The sequence below is a fragment of the Opisthocomus hoazin genome, chromosome 6, assembly GCF_030867145.1.
Source record: "Opisthocomus hoazin isolate bOpiHoa1 chromosome 6, bOpiHoa1.hap1, whole genome shotgun sequence".
Classification (NCBI taxonomy): Eukaryota; Metazoa; Chordata; class Aves; order Opisthocomiformes; family Opisthocomidae; genus Opisthocomus; species Opisthocomus hoazin.
Window position 1 is genome coordinate 5,181,636 of NC_134419.1, and position 22,745 is coordinate 5,204,380.

At 45.8% G+C, this 22,745-nt stretch overlaps 1 protein-coding gene across 7 annotated transcripts in view; it reads left to right on the plus strand.

Annotated features, from left to right (window-relative positions):
- The window catches only part of DAB1 (DAB adaptor protein 1), a 482,616-nt gene that overhangs the window by 106,320 nt on the left and 353,551 nt on the right, over positions 1 to 22,745 (plus strand). The window contains exon 1 of one of the 7 annotated variants that reach the window (XM_075424403.1): positions 7,310 to 7,329. The exons of the other annotated variants lie outside the window; for them this stretch is intronic. The gene's annotated coding sequence lies outside the window, so the exon portion shown is untranslated. Of the gene's footprint in view, positions 1 to 7,309; positions 7,330 to 22,745 lie in introns of those variants that run through there. 7 annotated transcript variants of the gene reach the window in all.

A 22,745-nucleotide genomic window follows, 5' to 3' on the forward strand; every position in this document is an offset into this window, starting at 1 on the left:
TGACAGAAAGGAGGGCTTGCCGTGGCGTGGGGTGAATTTGGGGTGCGCCTGCGGGTTCCTCACGGCCGCTGGCAGCCGGGCTGTTTCACGTCCCGTCTATTAACGCTGGTTTGCAGTTTCAGCCTGACTTGGCGTGTTTCTGGCTGCTCAGCAGGGACCGGCACAAGCTGCGGCTTCCTTCGAAGTTCATTTTGTCGGGACGTTTGTAACATATGCCTGTCTCTAGGAGTGGGTTTGCTGGAAGGAGGGTGTTCTGGAAGGATGGAAAAGAGCCATATTTTCAGTGTAAAGCCTAGGGAAGAACTTAATTTTAGTGCGTTTGCAAGTGGAAGAAGAGCTCGACTTGTTCTTGCCTTGGCACAATGCAGCGCATTAGTTAAGCAGTTTGGAAAAGTCGGTTAACTCAGTGGAGAGGTCCCAAGTGACCCCCTTTTTGCTTTTTCTTTGGAAAATCAATTTTACACAAGAAGCTTTCAAAGAACAAAAAAAAAAAGGGGGGGGGAAAGGCCCAGAAATGCCTGGAGTGAAGAACTGGTAGGGCCCAGGGTCTGATCTGAGATAAACTGGGTTCACTGCTCTGCTCCTCTGTTGCCACAGGTCTCAGGGGAACATCTGAGCAGGGGTGTCTTCATCTGATGGGACAGAAATACATTTGATTACTGCTTTTTGAAGGCTCATCTCGTAGCTGATAGAAAATGATAAGGTCCCGATTTAAGATCACAAGGGAGCTACATGTTTGGTGCAGCACGAACAAAGATGAGGAATAGTTTGAAGAGAGAACAGAGTCTGGGAGCGTCAGGCTGAGAAGATGCAGTTTTGAAAGCTGGCTAAATGAGCTGTGGTGTTTTTGTTGATAATTCCGGATCAGATTTATAACTGGTGGCTTTTTAAAGCGTACAGAACTCCCAAACTCTGGAAATTAATATTGTGCTGATGGACCTGCTTGAACAAACATAATAAAAAATGTGCTCTCTGTCACGGCAAGCTGAAAAAGCAGATGGCAGTCGGAAGCTGAGCAGCATACAGAAGTTTGAAATTTTAAATTAAATCAATTTGAAGCTTTGTTTGTGCCTAAGGCAAGCTTTCCCCTCAGATGAAGGAGAGTGGCTAGCTGAACTCTTTTACATGGGCTCTGCTTTTCGAAAGGCTGCTGAATGGTTTGAAACCCTCTCCGATCTACACCGTTGTATTAGTCTAGGTGAACAGTGGAGCAGAAATATGAAATTCAGGTTGGTCCAGAACAGGAAGCCTTTCCAAAAATGTAAACTCCTGTAATGAGATGGGTACAGAAAAGGGGCTTCTGCTTTTACACAGCGTGCCATAAATATTCAGATTATGTCATATGTTTCCTGTGCTCTGAAGAGATGTAAAAAAATAACTGAAGGAAGAAAGCATCCTGAAGCAGACGTGCACACTGTGTTGTTCTGCTATGATAAATCGACTTGCGCCTTGATTTAAACTTCATGAACCGTCTTGACTTTCCTGTAAGCTCACAGGAGATCGTGGAGTAAAGCAGGGAAGCTGCTCCCTGGGCAAAATTTTGTTCTCTGTGTCTGAGAGTTCATTAGTAAGATGGGATAGGCTGGACCCTGAGGTGCTTATTTTTACTTACTCAATACTCTCCCAGATTTTAATGAGATCCTTACCTGAATACAACTTACATTTTATCCCAGGCCAGTAAGATTGCTGTCTTCTGCAGAATTGTAAGCCTTTTCCTGCTGCCTCCTAGCTTTTTGATAATTGTGCCATCTTTGTAGTTAACCAGCTTTGTCTAGGGACCCTTGGAGCAGGTCTCAGGCTTCTGCTTCTTGGCCACCCTCTGCTACGTTAATTCAGTGGTGGAAAAGTTCTTTTATTTCTGCTGGTCTGTTCTTTGGCCTCTCCTTTTTGGAAATCAGCCCGTCACATGGCAGCTGTACTCCTCTGTTGGCTTGAGCTCTACAAACCCGCTGCTGCTAGTCTGTGTGATTCCTACCCTGATCAGCAGTGCTAAAATCACAGTCCCAGGGATCTTGTTCGCTCCTGAACCTCAGACCTGCTCTGAAGTGATGGGTGTGCAGCTGATTTTCAGAAGATACAGACATGCGCAGAAGGGAGATACTCATTTTAGCAAAGCACGGGAGTCAAGAGATGTTAAAAGAAAATCAGGTTAATGACTTTTAATTCTGCAGAAAGAAAAAAAAAAGATATCAGGATTCTCAAAAGAAGGCTGAATTCTCAGCCAGCTGTTTAAATAAAGGAGTCAGTCTGTTCCTTGCGCCTGCTTTAGGGATGCAGCTCTGCTGCTCATCCGTTTGGTCAGGGCGAGTGGTTTGTGCTGCACTAAGCATTCACATGGACTCCACTGTTGGTGTAAACTATACATAACAGTTGGTATAAACTATAAATATATGTATATTTCTATGTTATAGAAATGTGGCAAACTCACCTATATTGAAATACCAGCCGTAATTACTGCAATTCTCACAGAATCACAGAATGGTCGGGGTTGGAAGGGACCTCTGTGGGTCATCTAGTCCAGCCCCCTGCCAAAGCAGGGTCACCTACAGCAGGCTTCTCCTGAACAGAAGTGTGAAGGAGAAAAATCTAATGCCCAAACCTACTGCTCCACTGCGTTCTGTGGGACAGGCCAGAGCGCAAAAGGAGTGTGGTGGTGGGAGGAAGAGAAGGGTGGGCTGTGCAAACGAAGGACCGCCCGTGGTTCCCCCGCCAAGCACCCAGGTTAGACAAGTTGCCGCTTTGCTTATTGATTACGGGGGCCTGTGGCGTTTTAGCTGCAGATTGAGCCAGCGCAGGTCAGCAGCGTTGTGTCACTGAATGCACTCGCTGCACAGTGCTTGGGAAAGGGGACATGTGGGTTACGGGCTTAATTTGATTTTTTCCCCCAGTTTTTCCTCTCTGTTATCAAACACACCAGCTTTTGCAAGAAGTTTTTCCCTAGACAGCCTGAATCGCTGGAGCCTGCAGCTCTGTCTGTGCAGTTGTGTTGTTCCACAGCAGTGGAGAAGAGCTGTGAGCTTCTGCTCCTGGCACGGTGCTCGTACTGGTAGGTGGGTAGTTTCAGAACCCCGATGGACTTGGTGGGCTTGAGCGGTTGGGTGCTTCCTGCGCGGTGTTGGTCTGTGGGCGGCTGCAGCGGGACCGCACCGGCGACCGTCGTGACTGTGCACGGCGTGGGGTTCCTGGCAGTCAGACGCATACACCTGCTCCAGGGTTGTCTTTGGTGGTACGCTGATGTACGCCAAAAGAAGTGCTGCGGATGGCAGGTCATCACTGCTAGGAGCATTTTTCTAGTGCTTATCCACTCGTTCTTCTTTCTGATATGCAGTTTCTTTTGCATCGTGCAGGTCGGAGTGCACAGATACAAAGAGCAGTGGCCCTGTTGCTCAGTGTCGCTGGCGTGTTCAATGCACGCTTCCCTGACCACTGATTACTATCCTTGCTAATGCCCAGGGCTCCGCTGCAGCAACGCGCTTGGCATCCCTGCCAGCTGCACTAGCTACCAACCAGCTGGCAGAGGACAGGGGAAGGGAACCGAGAAAGGGAGAGAGACCACACTAGAAAAAAAGAGATATTTTAGACCCAAGTACATGGACAGTACAGCTCCAGAGAGATCAGTGTGGCTTTTTTGGTAATAAGAAGTCGATACAGCTCATGGACAAAACAGAAACTGTGTCTGACTTTCTCTTCATCAGTAAAATCCAGGGGCTTGAACGCTCTTACTCTTTTGGAGGACTTTTGGTAGAAATAACAATTAAAAATGGGCAGAGGAAGAAAATTCTCTTCTTGCTACTTTTGTACTCTCTTGCTGTCCCTCAGTCTGCTTTGCAGTTGGAAGAGCTGCAGTGTGCTGGTGAGTGTCACAGGCCCAGTACAGCTGTGGATTGCCCCGAGCTGGTGGAGACTGAGATCACCATAGCCCAGGGACCTGCTGCTTTTTCAGGAATTTGTTCTGTTATTCCAGCTTTTTGGCCAATTTCAACGTATTTTCTTTTTGTCGGCCCAACTCTTTTTTAAAAATCCTCCTGCCTGGAAAACTATGGAGGGAAGAGGCTGGGCAGAATAGCCCTGATGCTTCCAGTGTTGCACATCCAGAGAAGGGTTTGGACCAAGAGGCAAGTCCTGAGCTATTGGGATTTGCTCTTCTTGCATGGACGGTTGTGAGCATAAAGCAAGAGTGTGAAGCAGGTACCTGGCCTGCGGAGTTCAAACATTCACCAAAAAATATCTGTTGTAGACTCCTGGAGCCAGTATTCTGGGTCTGCCTTCCAGTATATGCTGGGGATTTTATAAGGAGATACCAGGGGTACCAGTTTGCCTGCTTCCTGTCGGGTACCACTTTCCAGATATGTAGACACGGACTTGTCTTGGCTTCTCGCCTTTTCTCTTGTAGGTAGCCGCCACCAGGTCCCGATCCAGCTGGGGGACCACCGATGTAGTGTAGCAGAGTGGTACGTGGGTATGGACTGCGTGTGTACAGTCGGAATTTAATTGAAAGGGAGAGCAGATGGTGCAAAATTATTGCTTGACTCCAGTGGAGCTGTATATCACCTCACCTGAAGATCTATACCATTTAATAGTGGCTCTGCCTTCTCCGAAGGCTCTTATACACACATTTTGATTTAGGTCTAGCTGCAGATCTTGGATTTAGGTGTGTCTTGAATATAAAGAATCAGAAATTATCTCTGTCGTTAAGTTGGATGTTACACTGACACTGCTACTGGGCACTCGTGTGATGAGTTCACCTGGCTAACATAGCATGGGGCGTGGGCCCTTCTGCAGTGCTGTCTTACAGGCTTTGTAGGTACAAACACACTTCTAAATGTAGCAGCCTAACTGTAAATCTTCCGACAAGTTTGCATCTGGCTACCCTTGGTATCCAGATTTAATTATCTTCAGATAATTAAAAAAAATATATCAATACACTGCAATATGAATAAAAAGGATGGAGGGTTGGGAAGCCTCAAGCACCTCTGTTGTGTCTGGATAGATGCATGTGCTACCTGCTTTGGTGTGAGTGAAAGCCAAGCGAGCTCTGCATACCCGGGTAGCGATGTACGAAGTTTCCCATGTAACAACTCCCCTGCCCCAAAAATGGTAGCTATTTCTTCTTTCTTTTGTGTGTCAGGAATATGTGATTTTGTTGTCAGCACGTTTTTTGTAATGAAAAGCAAATGGTATCCAATATGTCTTGAAGAAAACGTGCAAACAACAGCAAAATTATATGTTGTTAAAAAAAAGATATGTAGCTTGTTTGCTGTCAATACAGCTCTTAATGACAGAGTACAGTGTTCCCAGTACAAATGTACCTGGTGTTCACCGCACGTGTGCAGTGAGATGTGTAGGATTGGAATATATACATATATTTAAAAAACGATACCATGAGAAATTAAGCTGCAAATATTGGATACACATCTGAAACATTTCAGAGGATTCGGAGTGTATGGGGACTTTGTGAATAAGGACTTGGTCCTGTAAAAGGTGTGCGCGTTGAAAATCCCCGGCGGGTCTCTTCAGAGGGAGGACACAGACAGCTCCTGGAAATTACTGCTCTGCAATTTACTGTAATTTGAAGTTCAGACATGGAGACTAATGTCCTAAATCACAAGTCTGAACAAGGAAAAAGCCAAACCAAAAAAAACCCAGTGTATTTGCATGTGTGTGTGCGTGCGCACACATATGTGTGTGGGTGTAGAATAGGTGTGGGAAGAGCTTTCCCTGTTTTTTGCAGTATCCCATTAACTGTGTCCAAGCAAGTAGCTACTATATAGAATTTATCCCCAAACTGGAGTTGGTTTTAAGTCCCTGTGTTATTCACGGTAACTTGGGAAATGGACTTTTTGTCAGAAGCTGTCTCAGTCGAAGAAAGATTACGAATGATTTGCTATTCCTGTTGCCAGCAGAATTGATTGTTCTTGCTTTGAAATCAGCTAGAAGACATCTGGGGTAAAATCTCAGTGTTTCTGAAACACAGCAAAATTCCCATGGACTTCACAAATGTCAGATTCTCCCCAAATATGAAAACTTAGTGCTTGCAATCAGTATACATATTTTACACTAAGATCTAGTCATGCTAGACCTTGCTCATGCAGATAATTTTTGCAAGTAGTGAATAAAAAGGAGAATGAATACTTGAAAGGATGCTCATGGGCCTTGATTGAATGACTGTCCATAAATATTTGATGCCAATATTTGTCCTGCTCTTGCAGAGACTCTTAAACAGCTTTTCCTCTGTGATCTTCACTTGACTATTCTTTTCTCCATTCTTCTCCCTAGCTGTTGGATGGCTTGTTTCTGTTCCAGTTGTGAAAATGTATCTCAGGAGTGGAACTTCTCTTAAAAATGATGATAGTTTAAAAAAAAAAAATTAAGACTCTGTAGGCTTTTCCTAGGAGCATGTTTTTAATAAAAAGCTATTAAACTCTCTGCATCTGCCCTCCACAACCGTATTTATATGCTACTAATACTTCTTGATAGAGCCAAGGTACAGATAAAATTGCCCACATTTCACACACCTCTACAAGTTCCTTGGGATTGGATTTGATTCTTTGTTTATAATAATGTGGAGGATGTGAAGATTTCTCTCCTCATCCCTGCTGGAAGCCAGCATATCACCCCCAGGATAAATGCAGCGGGGAGGGTCCGGTCCAGCTCACCTCCACATTCGCTTGGTATCTGCTGCTTTCCGCGGCTCTGTAACTGCGGTTTCTGATCGTGCCTACGTCAGGCAGGGCCCTGCAGCCCTGGAAGGTTCCCCCTGGCACTTTGCACGGGGGTGTACAGTCCCCCAAGGTCGTACAATAGGGACATCTGTAGTAAGCAATTAAAAACTGCCAAAGACTTTATTTGAAAATCTAATTTTCAGGCATAACATTCAGCCAGGAATACCACCGAGTCTGGCTGCTGTTACTGCTGGTTTGCACTGCTGTAACCCATTAACTCCAATAACGGCAGTCTTCGTTTACACGCTCCTAGCATGCACCAAACTGGGACAGCTGTGGACACTGGGACGATGCTGCTGGAATGAACCACATAAACAGACGGTGCTGGAGAGCCAAGAAGGTGGCTGCCATCCGCAAGGAGCAGCCTCGCTCGCTTTAGCTTCTACACACTAGTGTTTTACTTAGTTATCTCTACGGAGATTTTACGTGCAGTGTTATGTTGAGTGGCAAAAAATAGGAAATGAACAATTGCATAATTGTAGTTCATATTTTTTTGCAGCTGGAGAACAACAGCGAGGGGAGAACAACGGGGATGCAGTTTCAGCTCTGCTGTAGCAAGTACTGGCCTCACAGCTCTCGTTACGCTGACAAGAGTTCACACCTAACGGTCCGTGCCCCGTAATTAGTAGGATGCGAGAGGGAATTTGGATCCAGAGTATTTTTTAAATTGTTTTTTATTTTTTTTTATTTCAGTAGTTTTCGGCATCTAAGGCTCGCAGTTGCATACGTTTCAGGGGAAGTCAGGGCTGTTTGGTGAGAGTAGCTCCCATGGAACGTTGAAGTGTTTAATGTTTTTAGCAAGTCGTTGTTACAGTTGGTGGCCTTCCCAATCAGGAATGGCATTAACGAGGGAACTGCCCTTAAGGATGCTTGCCATTTCGCAGTGAATGGAATGGTATCTACACACATACTCATTTGAAATGTAGAAATGCAAAAATGTGAAAATTAATTCAGCATATCTTTGTTATCATTTTTGAATAATTAAAAACTCTGTCATAGACCCTTTCATTTCGTGGTTCAACCATTATGACCAAGTTTTATTCCATGGTAAATTGTATAGCGACCTTAATCTGTGATACTGAAAGAATAGACTTTTAAATCAAAATAAGCGTAAGGGAAAAAAAAAGGAGCATATTAATTGCTCCTTCTTCCTACACAGTTTTTTTCATTCTCTTTCCTTCAGGCATTCCTTGCATAAAAATATCCATTCACCAACTGTTCACCAACTGTTCCTCCGCTCATTGCCCTACCTTAGATTTCATTTTAAGACACCAGTGAATATTTGGTCTTCAGCCTCACAGTCTTTGAAGTTTTCTTCAGGTTTGTAAAGGTAGCAATTTGAGGATATACCAGACAGCAACACTGAGTTAATGAGCACTTTTCTGGAAGGGGCTTAGGTGTTATTAAACTTACACTTTTATGAAACTGTTACTAGAAACAGCGCACAGATTAACCGAACTGCTGGCAGCATGTTCCTTACTTCAGCATCCCTCGGTGGTTTAATTCCTCTCGCTCCTGTCCTTCAACTTCTGACACTTCCCAGCCACATCCTTCGTCATCAGAAGATCACAGAATCACAGAACGGTAGGGGTTGAAAGGGACCTCTGTGGGTCATCTAGTCCAACCCCCCTGCCGAAGCAGGGTCACCTACAGCAGCCTGCACAGGACCTTGTCCAGGCGGGTCTTGAATATCTCCAGAGAAGGAGACTCCACCACCTCCCTGGGCAGCCTGTTCCAGTGCTCCATCACCCTCAGAGGGAAGAAGTTCTTCCTCATGCTCAGATGGAACTTCGTCTGCTTCAGTTTGTGCTCGTTGCCCCTTGTCCTGCCGCTAGGCACCACTGAAAAGAGTCTGGCCCCATCCTCCTGACACCCACCCTTCAAATATTTATAAGCATTTCCAAGGTCCCCTCTCAGCCTTCTCTTCTCCAGGCTAAACAAGCCCAGCTCCCTCAGCCTTTCCTCAAGAGGTGCCTTTTCAGACTTGGGATTTGAAGTCCCAAGTCTGGGAGGGCAAGACGGGAGGAGGGAAGGTCACACTTTGACACGGTTGCAGTGGCACGTTCACCTCTTGGTTTTGAATGGTGTTGCTTTGGTTCATGGTGAAGAGACAGAAGAGGGCTTTTGTGGGCTTCACGTGGGGCTCTGCCTGCAGCCGGGGGTCTGAGCCGCTCGGGGGTGCGGCTGGAGCCGCAGCAGTGTCACAGCAGGCAGCGCATCCGGCATGGGATGGGACACGGTGCAGTGACCGGGGCTGGAAAGACCCTTCAAAGAGGTCTGCAGAGAAATCCCACCCCGTGCCCCATGCCCTTCCAACCCCTACCATTCTGTGATTCTGTGTGATTTATACCATGGTTTTCCTATAGCTATTTGCAGTGTTCTCCCCTTCAGAAACAGAGAAGCAGACTGAAAACTCAGACTGTATCTATAACCATTAAAGTAGATGCTCAGCCTATAACAATGAACTCCTGCAACTACCTACTAAATTATGCACAAACACACCAGTTCCTTGAAGGCTGTGGACATAATGAATATGTTCTGTTACCGGCCAGGGGGTTGACGCTGCAATTTCTTTTCTCGTTTCCACGTGCAGGGCCAGGTGGCCTTCTCCTGGAAGGCAGCTGCGATGAAGAAGGCATTTGGGAGGCAGCATCAGTTACTTTTTCAGAGCTTTCTGTTGAACTTATAGGGAAAAAAGTTAGGAAAAATGGACTACACTGTACACAAACCTGTTTCTTTTTCCTGGGAATGGGGCTGGAGTCCTAGCCTTAAGCTCTGTGAAGCCATGCAAAGCATTACCTCTGTGCTTGAAAGAAGAAGGGAAGAGGAGCAGATGCTGAACTGCCTGCTGCATCATTCCTTTTTTTTCTGCCCTTTCATTTTCAGGGGCTCCATCACCATTTAGATACCTGTGACAGCTTCTCCTCTAATAATAGTATAGGCACAGGAACTGAGTGAGACCTAAGGTCCATCTGTTCCAGTATCTTGTCTCTGACAATATTGATTACAGTCTTTTTTGGGGGAAAGTGTAAGAGCCATGCAGGAGGGAGGTATGGAATAATGCGATTCCCTGCAGGTCCCCTTTGGATCTATAATACTTAGAGACTGACCTAACCCCTGAGGCACAGGGCTTAATAGCCCTTCAGGTTTTTTTGCTGTCATTAATTATGACAGCGCTGGACGTAAGAGTGGACGTGATTGTCTTTTCTGTGGCTTTTCTCTTTCCGTCTCTGGAGACGTGTGATCTTGCATCTTGTTTGTCGGAGCGAAGCAGGATGTGCTCCTCACAAGCAAGTGAATTGTGGGGGCTTGAAGGGACGTCACAAAAGGACTGTTGTGCCCCCTCCTCATTATTCTTTATGGCTGATTATAAATAACCCAGGCTTTATGATGGAGCCCAGAAGAACTTGCAGAGCAAGTATTCGAACATTTTGTTGAGTCTTTTAGCTCTGTGGATTAGTTTGGCCAATTTCAATATATTTCCTTCTCTCTCTAACGTAGGGGCTTTTATAGAGCCCCTCAAAGGAACGCTAATATGCTCTACACAGAGATTATTTTATGTGAAGAATGAAATCCCTTCCATCTCTACTTTTTCATCCATTGTTTTTAAAGCCCCAGTATACACTGGTAATTTTGGAAAGCTCTTTAAAGAATAGGTGGGATTTGCTCGTAAATCAGCTGTGCTTTGATCTGCCTGTTTGCTTCCTTAAGGGTCTCTAAAAGGTGATAATATTTCAATATTTTTTATTTTCCCCAGCATCCCACTTTCATGAGCGACATAGGTGTGCAAGAATCCTCAGGTTTTATGAGGCTCAGATTTCCATTGCAGTGTTTTCTTTCACCTTTTGGGTAGCAATGCTTTCGTGTATCTGTGTTGAGGTTTTGGATGCACCCCGTTACTGAGCCATGTTCTCTCATGATGACTTACTGCAGTCACTTCAGTGTGGAAGTGGCAAGTGTGGACTCTGTAATGAAATACAGAAAACGTTGCTGTAATGTTTGAGATGCTTCAATTTGGAGAAGAGATCAGACGGGGTATGGAATTTTGGTTTTATTTATTGTATTGCTCTTTGTGCTTGTACCAGGAGCCTGGTAATGATATACTACTGTATTGCACCGCTTAGATTTAGAAGCAGCTTTACTTCAGGAGTGTAATTACCCTTTGTTTAGCATTAGTTCATTCTTGGTGCATGGGGAACCGTTCCCATATTTCTGTTTTTGTCCTTGTTGGTACTTGCTTATGTGACATTCTCTCCATTCGTATGATCTCTGACCCTAGCGATGCACAAGTCGCTTTGGAGTCAGACAACAGATGAACCCTGTGCAGAACAGCTGCAAAGAATATTCTTTGCTTCAGGAGCTGTTTGATGCCATACTCCCTAGGGAACGAGGTTTGTTTCCCAAAACAAGGAAAAAGTCTTGCTGAGAAGAAAAGAGGTAAAATATTAAGCATCATTTTATCACTGACAAAGAATAAAAATAATTTAAGTCTGGACATGAAGGACTTCAGCAGAGCATGGGTGATTTTGCAGGTTGAGTGTGCTCTCTGCATTTCAAAACATGGGTGAATATTCAGACTTTATTTTTTGTTCATCGTTTCAAAATGCATCAAATGTATTTTATTTTTTTTAAAACCAAAAAACATGCTTAACAGTACGTTTTCTAAGGCTGTTGTTGGCTTCTAATGGTGAGTCAGTTTGTCCTTTATCAGAATAGCAACACATGGCTGAACTAACATAAACTCCTTCAACTGTCTTACGCACGTGGTTAGGCTGCTGGCGTTTGTGTTGAATTGCGGAGAGGTGATAAGGATGCAGCAAGCGTTTCATCCAGGTTTCCATTACTGAGTTGGATTTCAGCAACATCCCTGCTCGCCTGCACTATTGCCTTGTAACCTAAAAGTAAAAAAAATCGTGTTTCAACTCTGGCTGGCTGGATCCTCGCTGGCAAGGAGTATCCTTTCAGATAACCTCAGCAAAACCGAGCAGGTTCTTTGGAGATAGAAAGCCTCCGCATTCGTTCTTTAATTGTTACTTTTCACATGTCATTTCATGCTTCTCTATCCCCTTCTTGCAGCCCATCCAGTTACCGAGTTATATCACGTACAAATCACAGACAGATGATGGGTCCTGCCATTCCAATGGCATCTTCCAGGTCTAGATGCAGACACAGTGCGAACATCCCCCCAGGGAACGTAAGATGCTCCGGATGCATTGCGGAGCTCCGGGATGCCATCTGCAGTTCCCAACACTCCTTGCCCTTTCAGGGCAGCCACATTTCCAGCATGGAAAGTTAATCATATCTGTCTCAAACTTTTCTTTCCAAAGTCAGTAATTCATTACCGTGGCCCGCAGAGTTCAGCGTTTTGGCTGAGAGCTGTTTTGATAAATGAGTTACGGACTTTATTCAGTAGTTGTTTGAGAAGTAAGAAAGTTTTGTGCCAAATGGGGAGAAGATCTCAGTGCAGATACGTGACAAGATGCATGAGGACCTCATGCAAATGTGGATTACGCTTTCTTTGGCTGTCGACGTTGCCTTGAAATTGTGATTCTTCCTGATTTTTTAATTGTTTGTAGAGGCTGCTGTGGATGTGAAATTCACTTGATTAAATTTAACTGCAGCTTGCATGTTTTGAAAGTTTTATTACGAGCCAACACTGCCTGAATGTGCTGATCGAGTTATCTGCCGTTGTCTGCTTTCTGGCTGGTCCTAAGAGGAAAGTATGAGGTAGCAGTATCAATTTATTTACAGCGTTAGGGCATCGTTTTAGCTCCTTTCTGGGTTTGCTCCTAATTTCCCTCCCAATTCTGTTAATATTCACTTTCATTAATATGATACGAAAACAGACAATCATCTCGGGGCCCTTTCTGTCATCTTGGTGAAAATGAAACTGAAACAGTGATACCCTTCCAGTGCAAGGGGGTTTGACTGCAGTAGGGTAAGTAATTACTATTGCATTAACATATTCACGTTATGTTAATGACGGAGTGCCATGCTTGCTATCAGGAGGCAATGGTTTACTTTTGTCTTGCATGCAGAAAGGCATCATTAGAGTCCCATGAATAATGGAAATCAGAGAAGAAAAAAACACCTATTAGGGTGTTTTATCTATCTTCCTGCCAATATAAAATTCCCTTTTTTCAGTACATATTCTACAGTTGTGTTCTTTTTCCTGACAAAGTGTCTGTGTTAAAATTCCTAAGTAATTCTCTGTGGGAAATGTGATCCGACTGCTGTTAGGATCAGTGGCAGGACTCCCACTGATTTTGAATCAGGACTGTAAAAACTTGAACACGTCTTGGTAGGTGGCTTCTTCCAAGCAGGGTTTTAATCTATAAATCAGTAGGAGACATACAGGGTCTCTCCGCTCACGTACCGTAGCTATAGAGCATTTGTGTGACTGTGGTAGTTGCGGGATTTAGGCAGCTAGAAGGCAGATGGAACACAAGTGATTCCACCCACGTTGCCTATTGATAATTCATTATTCTTTCGCCTTCAGAAAACATTTTCAGATCTATTCTGGTAAGAAAGGCACCAGATATTTATTTTAAAATCATTTTCTGCATGGGTTACAGCTTTATTCCACAGCTGCTGTTTTATTTTTTACTTACGAAGACAAGGCATCATGGAGAGTAGAGGCTCCGCGATGCAGACGCCCCTCCCACGTGCCACTCCTCTGTCAGCAACATCCAGAGGTTGTGAAAAAGTATCCTAACTCCTGCAAGATCCAGGGGAAGATTTTCTGAAAGCAGATGATTCTTATTTTTCATCTGTGTAACCTTTGGGGGAAACCATGTGCGTTTTTGTCATTAATCTTGCTCTTTGGACCCGCTGATTTCACTTTCCGATGTTTACGCAGTCTTGTCGATACCCTCGCGAGGTGCCTCGGCCTTGCTGTCCACCACGTCTTGCGTCACCCGCTGAGCAAGAGCTGTGCCGCTCCTCGGGTTCTCCTCGCGTGCAGAGTCCGGTGCGTGCCCGTTTTCAGAGCGTTTCCAGGGTCCTGAGCACAGGCAGCGCTTCCTGCGCGCTTGGAGGTGAAGTCCCACGTAGAACTGAATTCCGTGTTCCGTATTCCCAGGTTACACGATGCTGTGTACTCGCTAGGTCAGGACACAGGGAGTGGTACAGAAAGCTGCAACTTTTGGATAGCTCAGTGCAGGCTGGCATGAGGAAGAGTGTTTTACAGCAGAAAAATCTGTTAACTGCGGGGCACAGCACTGGGCTGTCCACCCTGCATGGAGTAAGCCACCTATGAATGCTAAAGTGTGCAAGAGCTGCTGCGGGTGTCTGTGATTTAGAGATTTGAATAACACTTATACTTGCCAATAGCTCTTATGTACAGGGATTATCCACCTCTCAAGCTAAAAATATGGTTTAGAAAATGTGGAATATAGGTAACCTTGAGCAGTGCTAAAGCTCCAGAGACAGGGGACAATAGATGGTTTCTTTGCTCGACTCTCCAACCCGCTCATATTAGGGCTGTGCTCACTTTCAAGCTCTCGCAACGTCTGGCGTAGCAGCCTGACTGCAGATCAGCCTGGGCAGGGAAAGCGTCCTCCGACTTGGAAATGATTCCGTAGCCTGAGCGGTTTCTGGTTTTGCCATCCCAGGCGGCAGCGTGAGCGGTTGGCATGGAGCGTGGTTGTGTGGGTAGTAATTTTTACTAAGGTGATGAATAATTGATAGATGCACAAACAGGACCTTTACGCTGTCAGATGTAAAACATTATGGGCTATAACAGTGCTATTAGGCTTTTTGGCTGAGATCAAGTATGGTGTCAGCTTTGGTTTATGTATCTTCCAAAGCAGCCTCGCAACAGATTCAGTGGTTGTGAAAATACGTTCTCGTGTTGGTTTTTTACTTTGTTCTTTCAAATGATTTTTCAGAAAATACAGTTATTTAAGTAATTGTAGGAATTTATCCTTCATATGCTAATAAATTGACATTTACAAACAAGAAACATGTATGTCAGTAACCAGATCAGTAACTGTAAAATAATTTCTATTTATCTCATCTACTAAGATCACTCAGAGAAGGCCTCGGGCTTCCAGACAGCAAGAACATAAATACCAATTGAAGGGGTCTAGTCGATAAAGTGCACTGCACACACACTCCAAATGTAATTAGTTACTCCGTCCTGTTCCCGTTGCGTTACCTATGGATTGCATCTATGGATTGGGCCTTCCAGGAATGTTCCTCTCCTGCTGTTTTCCCCTCGCTAGAGATCAGGGAGGTGAGGAGGTAGCTCCCACCTTTGGGTGCGAATCGTTTGCCTCCGAGTGTACCTTCTCCATTGGGCGCTGCCACCTCCAGCCTAGGGAATTTCCCCCGGGAGATCTGGAAGGGATTTTAGTGCATGTGAATATTATCTGAGCACCCAGGGGAGGGATCGGGGTATCCGATTAGGATAACATGCAAAAATTGGAGTAGTATCGAGATGACTTTGGAACTCTTACTCCATTTGAAAAATGCAGGAACCAATTTCCAGTGATGTTTCTTGCGTGTCAGAGCGGCGGGTTTGCTGCCGTCAGACGGAGAGCAAGGCAGCATGAGACTGTCCGCCTCGCTTTGTAGTTGCTGATGGGGGATATTAACCTCCTCCTTCTCCCGCGCTTTCAAACTGGAGGCTAATTATCAACAGGGGTCCATGTTGTGCTTCTTTCTGAAGCAGATTTCAAGGCCGTGAAAGCCACCATAGTAAGTAGCTGAACCTTAAAAGAGGGGGGGAAAAATAAAGATGAAAAGAATCTGTAGCAGAAGTTTGATTTAGCAGAAATAGGTCTTTCAAGTTTTGTTTGCTTACCTTAGCAGATACACAGGAGCCAAAAATACACAGCAGAATGCAACAAGAACGAGCTGGAAAAAATATGCCATTGAGGGGAGCGAACAGTTAGAACGGGAATGGAAGAGTCCATTTTCTGAGCTTGCGTACTGTGGTGTACTGGTATACCGTGCAAGTTTAACCTTTGGAACTGGAAAACTGTGAAACTTGCGTGGGTGTACTAGCCCAACCTTGTGGACCTTATTAATTCATCTTCAAGCAAATTTAACTGCAGAAACTTTGACATACCATACTCTGTTGAGACCTGCAGTTGCGTTGGAACAGGAATGTTTTGTGAAATTGGTTAAATTTGGCATTATTTATTTTCTGAGAAATCTAGGGAAAGATGTTACGATGTCTAAATATCTCATTTCAAAGTTTTTGGAACAGAATGTCTTGATATTTAATTGACAGTCATATTTTCATTTAGAATAGTCTCCTCATTTTATGAAAGTAGGCGACTCACCTATGGAGCATTTTATAAATTGTATGAAACGCTCTTTTCTGCGGGATTTTCCAGCATTGAAAATTTCAAAATAGGGAAGATTTGCTCTTAAGTGGGATGAAGCTGAATGTCAAAATTTAAAAATTTGTCAGTATATCAGAACACGGATCTTTTGCAGAACAGGATTTCTAATGTAAAAAAAAAAGTATACAGTAAATATACCTCCCTGTGTTGTTAGTCAGAATTGAATAGAATTTTAATAGAATGAAATAGTTTATGATTTATTTCACTGTAGATCGGAGGAGCAGGTCGGTGAGAGGCAGCGTGTTTGCTCTACCAGGGCGTTCTGGATGGACCGAGGAGCAGCTAAGGCTGCAGACGGTGCAGGGCAGTGCCTGTGTGCTTGTGCCAAAGGTGCCATAAACCCAAGGAAATCAGATGCAGAAATAACATAAAAAATCATTCTGTCTGCTATCATACCGTGCGCTTTGTCCACCTACTCTGTAAATACCTGGATCTTGAAGACTTCTGCTTGATTTTTTCAGACTGTTTCTTAAACCAAATGGTAGGTGACTGAGCAACTAGTCCTGGCATCACTGAAATGCCTACTTGCTTTCGCTTTTCCTACTTGTCACCCTAAATATTAGGAGAGTTTACAGGCTGGTTTGCGGAACACTATGGAGACTCTAAGGTGATAATTTTTTAATGGCTATGAAGCACCTCATGATTCTGCCTAGAGAGAGGACACTTAGGAGGGGATCTATGATGGATGATGGTATAAGTCCAGATGGTGGAAATAGCTTCCAAAGAGTCAAAAAATAATATGGAAACATTGGAATTTTACAGGGAGTGATTTCTGACCGAGACCAATGCTCCAGCAGTAACTCCACAATGCAGGAGTAATACATTTCAAACTGAAATACATTACAAACTGAAGCAGAGGAAGTTCCAGCTGAACATGAGGAAGAACTTCTTCACTTTGAGGTTGATGGAGCCCTGGCCCAGGCTGCCCAGGGAGGCTGTGGAGTCTCCTTCTCTGGAGATATTCAAGACCCGCCTGGACAAGGTCCTGTGCAGCCTGCTGTAGGAGACCCTGCTTCAGCAGGGGGGTTGGACTAGATGACCCATAGAGATCGCTTCCCACCCCGACCATGCTGGGATTCTGTGATTCTGTGATTCCTTCTGCGAGGCACTTGAGCCCCAAATCCAGGAGGCCTTTGCATGGCCGGCCCGCTCTGCCTAAAGCTACATGAAGGCTCTTGTATCTTATTTTCCTTTAAGGGCAGCTTTTCCCCTGAACGACCTTCCTAGAGATCCTTCCATTCCCCAGCAGGTTTTAAAAAGTTAATCAGTGCCTTGTACAGCTCTCAGTGGTATAAGATGCTACAACACAGGCTATTTGTTCCTAAATCTACACTTGATATAAGAAGCAGCAAGCAATATATATCCTCATATATACACGCGCACACGCGCTCACACCTCCTTTGGCTGACCTGGTTATTGCCGTGTTCCCGTTAGCCTGCTGGGCTGCTCGGTTTAACCAGCTGCATGCACTAAATAATAGAAACATTTAATGTTTTGCCGCTTGAATGGGCCCCAACAACAGTTTGGAACAATCTCATCCCAGCGGAGCGGCTGGATGACAGCCCTGCTTCCTTCCAGCCGTTTGCAGGGCTTCGGCGCTGCCGCGACCGCGGCGAGGGGGAAGCGAGGGAGGGAACATGTGCTATTTTCTGCGCGCTCTGGGCGCAGACAGGAGCGGGGTGTCTGCGTGTTTACGCTTCATGCAAATTCAGATGTTCCTGTAGCAGCACAAACCTCTTGCAGCTGCTGGAGAAGCTCTCAGAAGTTGTTTTCCTCTGTTGTTAAATTTCATTTCGATGTTTTACTGTGTCACAGAATGTGTTCTCTGCCTTCCTGCCGGGGAAGACCTTCCTGAGCAGCGCTGGCTGGCTGTAGGCATCCCGGGGTGACAGCAGAGCTGCAAATCAGCCCTGTGTCCTCTGACAGATTTTATGAAGAGCGTGTGAGTCTCGGTGTGTCCATCCCCCTCTCTCTCCTTCCCCTGTGAGTCTCGGTGCGTCCATCCCCCTCTCTCTCCTTCCCCTCTCCTTGGGCAATCACAGAATCACAGAATCCCAGCATGGTCGGGGTTGGAAGGGACCTCTGTGGGTCATCTAGTCCAACCCCCTGCTGAAGCAGGGTCACCCAGAGCAGGCTGCACAGGACCTTGTCCAGGCGGGTCTTGAATATCTCCGGAGAAGGAGACTCCAATGCACTTTCTTAGCGAACGGAGATCCTTTGCTTTGATTTATCCCTCAGCCTGAAGGCCCGCATGGTCAGGTTCGTAAAAAACCTGAAATACCCAGCCAAAGGACTTTGTAACCCGCCTGTGAATAGGTCCGGCAGGATGGGTGCAGCAGGAGGCTGGCAGCGGGCTGGTGCCTGCGCTGGGTCCTGCCTGTGCCCGGTCTGGGGAGCGGCACCCTGGAGAGTCCGGCCTTTACGAGCAAGCTTCGTTTAATGCGCCCGTCAGCCCTGCTCTGACAGAACCAGCCTCTCGGAAACCGGTTCGGGGTAACTCGGGTGCGCTGAAGGGCCCTGCAGAGCTGGGGCTGCCTCCGCAGTCTGCTGGCGGCCGGCTGGGACCCGGTGACACCAGGATTGCCTGGAAGGGGCCAGCAGCCCTGCGGAGGGGCTGGTGGCCTCGGCTTGCCCACGGGAAGGCTTGGAGCTGCCGCTTGCAGTGGGACGGGTCGTGCCGGTTCCCGGATTCGGAGAGGCGGCAGGAGGCAGAACCGGGAATGGCCGTGCATGAAAGAGGGGCGCGGAGGCGGGATGCTCCCGAATAACTCCGGGTCCAAAGCCGGCCGCTGAGCTCTGTCAGCTGAGCCCGACGGGTGAAACACCCCAGCTCAGCTGGCACTCCCTGCAAACTGGCTGTTTTCTTCTCTTTGTCCAGATAGAAAATTGGAAAATGTCAGCTGGGTTTTCTGATGCCAATTCATTGTCTGCCAGCTTTCCCGAAAGCCAGAGGCGATGCCTCGCCCCAGCCTGCATCCACGGGAGTCCTGAAATACAGCTAGTGGCAAAGAGAAGTGGTGAAAATACAGGCTGCTCTCTTCTTCTAAGGTGCTATTACTCTTCCTGCCCCCCGTGGGTGCCTTACATGTGAGCGTGGCAGCTTCTGCTGATGAAGAACGCTGTTTCTCCCAAAAGGAGAGGAATTTATTGTGTTTGCTACATGGGGAACCTGTTGTCTGACAAGTATTTCCCTCTCCGAACCTCTGTTCTCCTTTTCCGTACATAAATATAGTGCTTGTGCCCTTCCAAATGCCCTGGCTTTGCTGAAGAACCCAGTGTTGTATACATCAAATTGGTCCATGCATTTTTAATGCAGTCTTATTGACTGGATTCGGGAAACATAAGGATAAAACAAATCGCTAGACTACGAAGAAAAAAGCCATTTGGCCAAGCGCATCCGCTCACCGTTGATTTATTTCAGCAACTTTCTCCTATATTTTCGGTCTATTCCCTCCCCTTAAAAATAATCTATTAGTCTTCTAGTATTTTGGCATTTGCATCTGCAGTCTGCATCTCAGCCTATTCCATATTCACGTTCCTTTGATATATACATATGAAATAATGACCCAGAGCTGAAATACTAGCTAAACCTGGATTCTGATATAATCCCCGTGGTATTTAATTTTACTTTCTTAGGCATCTAAAATGATGGCTTGTGTGATTGGTATCTAAATGTATAGTAGTGTATCTTCGAGGAGTTAAACATTGTGTTGGAGCTGGGAGCGTGAAACCTAGCTGAACAAAGCCCCTCCGGATAAATGAGCTGCGTGCTGTTTGCTCAGCGCAGTGTGGATAACCTGAGCCTTGCCAATGCTGCCTTGGATAAATGCTGCGGAGGGAAAGCCAAAATCCCCATTTCAAAACCTCGGCTGCCTCCCGAAGCCATCCAGGCGGTTCCTTCAGCCACCAGCTCTGGGCTTGCAACCGCTCGTGTGGGCTGCAGGACGTGCTGGGAGAAGGGAAAATTGTGAAGAAGGGTTGTGTGTGTGTGTGTGTATGTCATTTGGGAAGAAGATTTGCTTTTTCAACAAATAGGTATTGGTGTCCTTTGCTGTCTTCAAACAGGATGTTCATTAGCATGTGCTGGGATATGGTCTTGAGAGCAGCAGCGTGAAGGTGCCATCCCGAGGGGCTTCTGGATGAGCTTGAACCCCGGAGACACCTGTTGAGATGTGGACTGCTGTGTTAGCTTTCCGCGTATTGCTGTTAGGTATGCAGAGCCCGTCCACGTCTTCCAGCAGCAGAAGCAGCTCCGTTGTAGTGGAGCAGTGACCAGAGACACCCCACCTCTCTGCTAACTGCCAGCCTGCCCACCGCCATCAGACCAGCACAGACTTGGGTGGGAGGGGGGAAGCAAGAGGTTGTGCTGGCCGCCAGCCCCCAGCAAGTGCACTGAGTGGGTCCGGGCAGCGCCCGATAAATCCACTGTACCTCGACAGCAAGAAAAGCTTTATTTCCAACCAAACCAAGGTGGATCTTGATCTTCTGGCCTCTCTTTTCCTTTCCTTTCTTTACTGCAGAGCCTGAGGCACCTACGGGACTCTCTTTGAAACCTGTAGTAACAAGTGGCTGTCTTGATGAGCCCTCTGTGCGAAGGAAAGCGTGTAAACCACAGAAATTCCAGTCATCCTTCATACACTGAGCTGGCCGGTTTGGGGTGCGAGTGGCTGTGTGGCACCAGCAACCCATGCTGGTGTTTTCTGTGAATTAATGATGTGATTGCGAATGTCGGTGCTCGTTAGGGAAGTGCCTGTGAGGTCGGTCTGAAATGGGACCCTGGCTGTGCTGATCACTCTACAGCCACCGCAGCAGATCGTTTGTACAGCAGCCTGTCCCCAGAGCTGTCAGTCTGGGCAGGTAGGGTGGACAAAGGTGAGATGAGAAGGAAGAAGAAGAGAGAAGGAGATGTTCTGACACAAGTCAGAGTGCACGGACAGCTGTTAGATCCTGGTCTCTTCAGTCCCATCCCCATGCACTGTCGCTGGACCAAACAAAACCAAGCTTCGTGTCTATCCCCTCTCTAAAATACACACTCTTGTGCTTTGCTGTGTTGTGTTGCTGCTCTGAGGCTTGAGCTCCACATACAGATATAAATTTCTATCAGCAGCGTAATAAAGAGTGATATACACAGCCATGTCAGCCGTTCTCACGCTGCAAGCTTTTACGGTGGTTGTTTAAATCCACCAACAATATTGCTGCAACTTCACAAGATACTGGTGCTTTTTAGTCTAATGGGAATGATACGGCTTGTTTTCAGCTGCCTTCAGGAGCAAAGATCAGTGCTGGGGGATTTGGAAATAGACTCCGCATCAGGAGGATGGTGCTGACCTGGGGACTTGGAGCGGGTCCTTCAGCAGCAGCAGCCTGGCAGGCCACAGCACTGGTGCAGTGCCTCGTTGTAGAGGCAGGGTATCATCATGCTTTTACAGTTTGCAGCCATTTATTAGTGTGGGAAAGGATAACTTGTGAAAAAAAAATATTAAAAATTCAGTGGACGGGAAATCCTCCTGCATTAGGATGTGTTTTCCCTAAAGCGTCCCTTAACCAAATGGGCTGTGAGGTTCCCTTTGTCTCAGGCAGTATTTTAGCCATTCAGAGTTTAAGTGATGGGTGTATAATTCTGTGACATGTCCTTAAAGAAATATATTGTGTCTGTTTTCAGTGTTGACCCAAAGCCAAAAGTGAGAAAGGTTTTTGCGGATTTTTGTATACAGTAACTTCAGGGAATAATGCCCTTTAAAATACTTCTTTTAATAAGCTTAAGTGGAGAAAATTGAAAAACATCATTCATACTTTGATGTCCTAAAGTATGAAATCTGAATAGCTTACCAGCGACTAAATTCTATCCCTTGACCATGGAAAGAGGCAAGATTTAGGAACATCTTAAGATCAAATAAAATAGGGTCAGCTTTGTGATGTAGGGGCTGTGCAATTCGTTGGTGTATGGGAGTCATGAGTTCAGACTCCAAGCTCAGTATTTCTCTTACAAGCTGACATTCCCACAGAGAGCTGCAGGCCTAAGATTTTAAACACAATCCTTGAAAAAGACTCCGGACCAGCTGTGTTGGGAGGCTGGTGGTTATAAAACTTCCCTAGGACGTGGGACACCTCGGTTTGAACCTGTTAAACTACAGCTTTCTCTGAGATTTTGGCTAAGAAGCTTCTGTAAACAGAAATAAAAGCACTTTTGTGTCTCGGTAAGGTGTTTTGAGCGTTAAAGACACCCCAGACCAGAGTTTAAAAGGTGTTTAGATGCCTGAAGATTCAGTTAAGCAATTTGGAAAATCACTCAGGGTTCCCAGGGGCCTAACTTGTTGGCTTCGCTGAGTTTTTCATAAGTTGCTCAGCCAGTATTGACTGATACACCCAGATCAATGAACCTGGAGAGATTTGCACTTCATGGTGTGATTTTTAGAGGTAGCTTTAAAGACTTTTCATCTGCTGTGGGAAAAGCAAGATTTGGGAAATAGCTGTAAAACATGGTTAGACCCCTACTGCAGTTTGTTAGTATTCTTTATGCAAATCCATGTGGAAAAAATGCTCTGAAGATAACCTGCTTAGAAATCTAAATACTGACAAGCTTGCCACAGACTGCAGGAAACTGGACATGCAAAATCTCTGGCCTGACCTTTGAATAACCCTGATACCGAAATATTCAGTTTGTTGTATG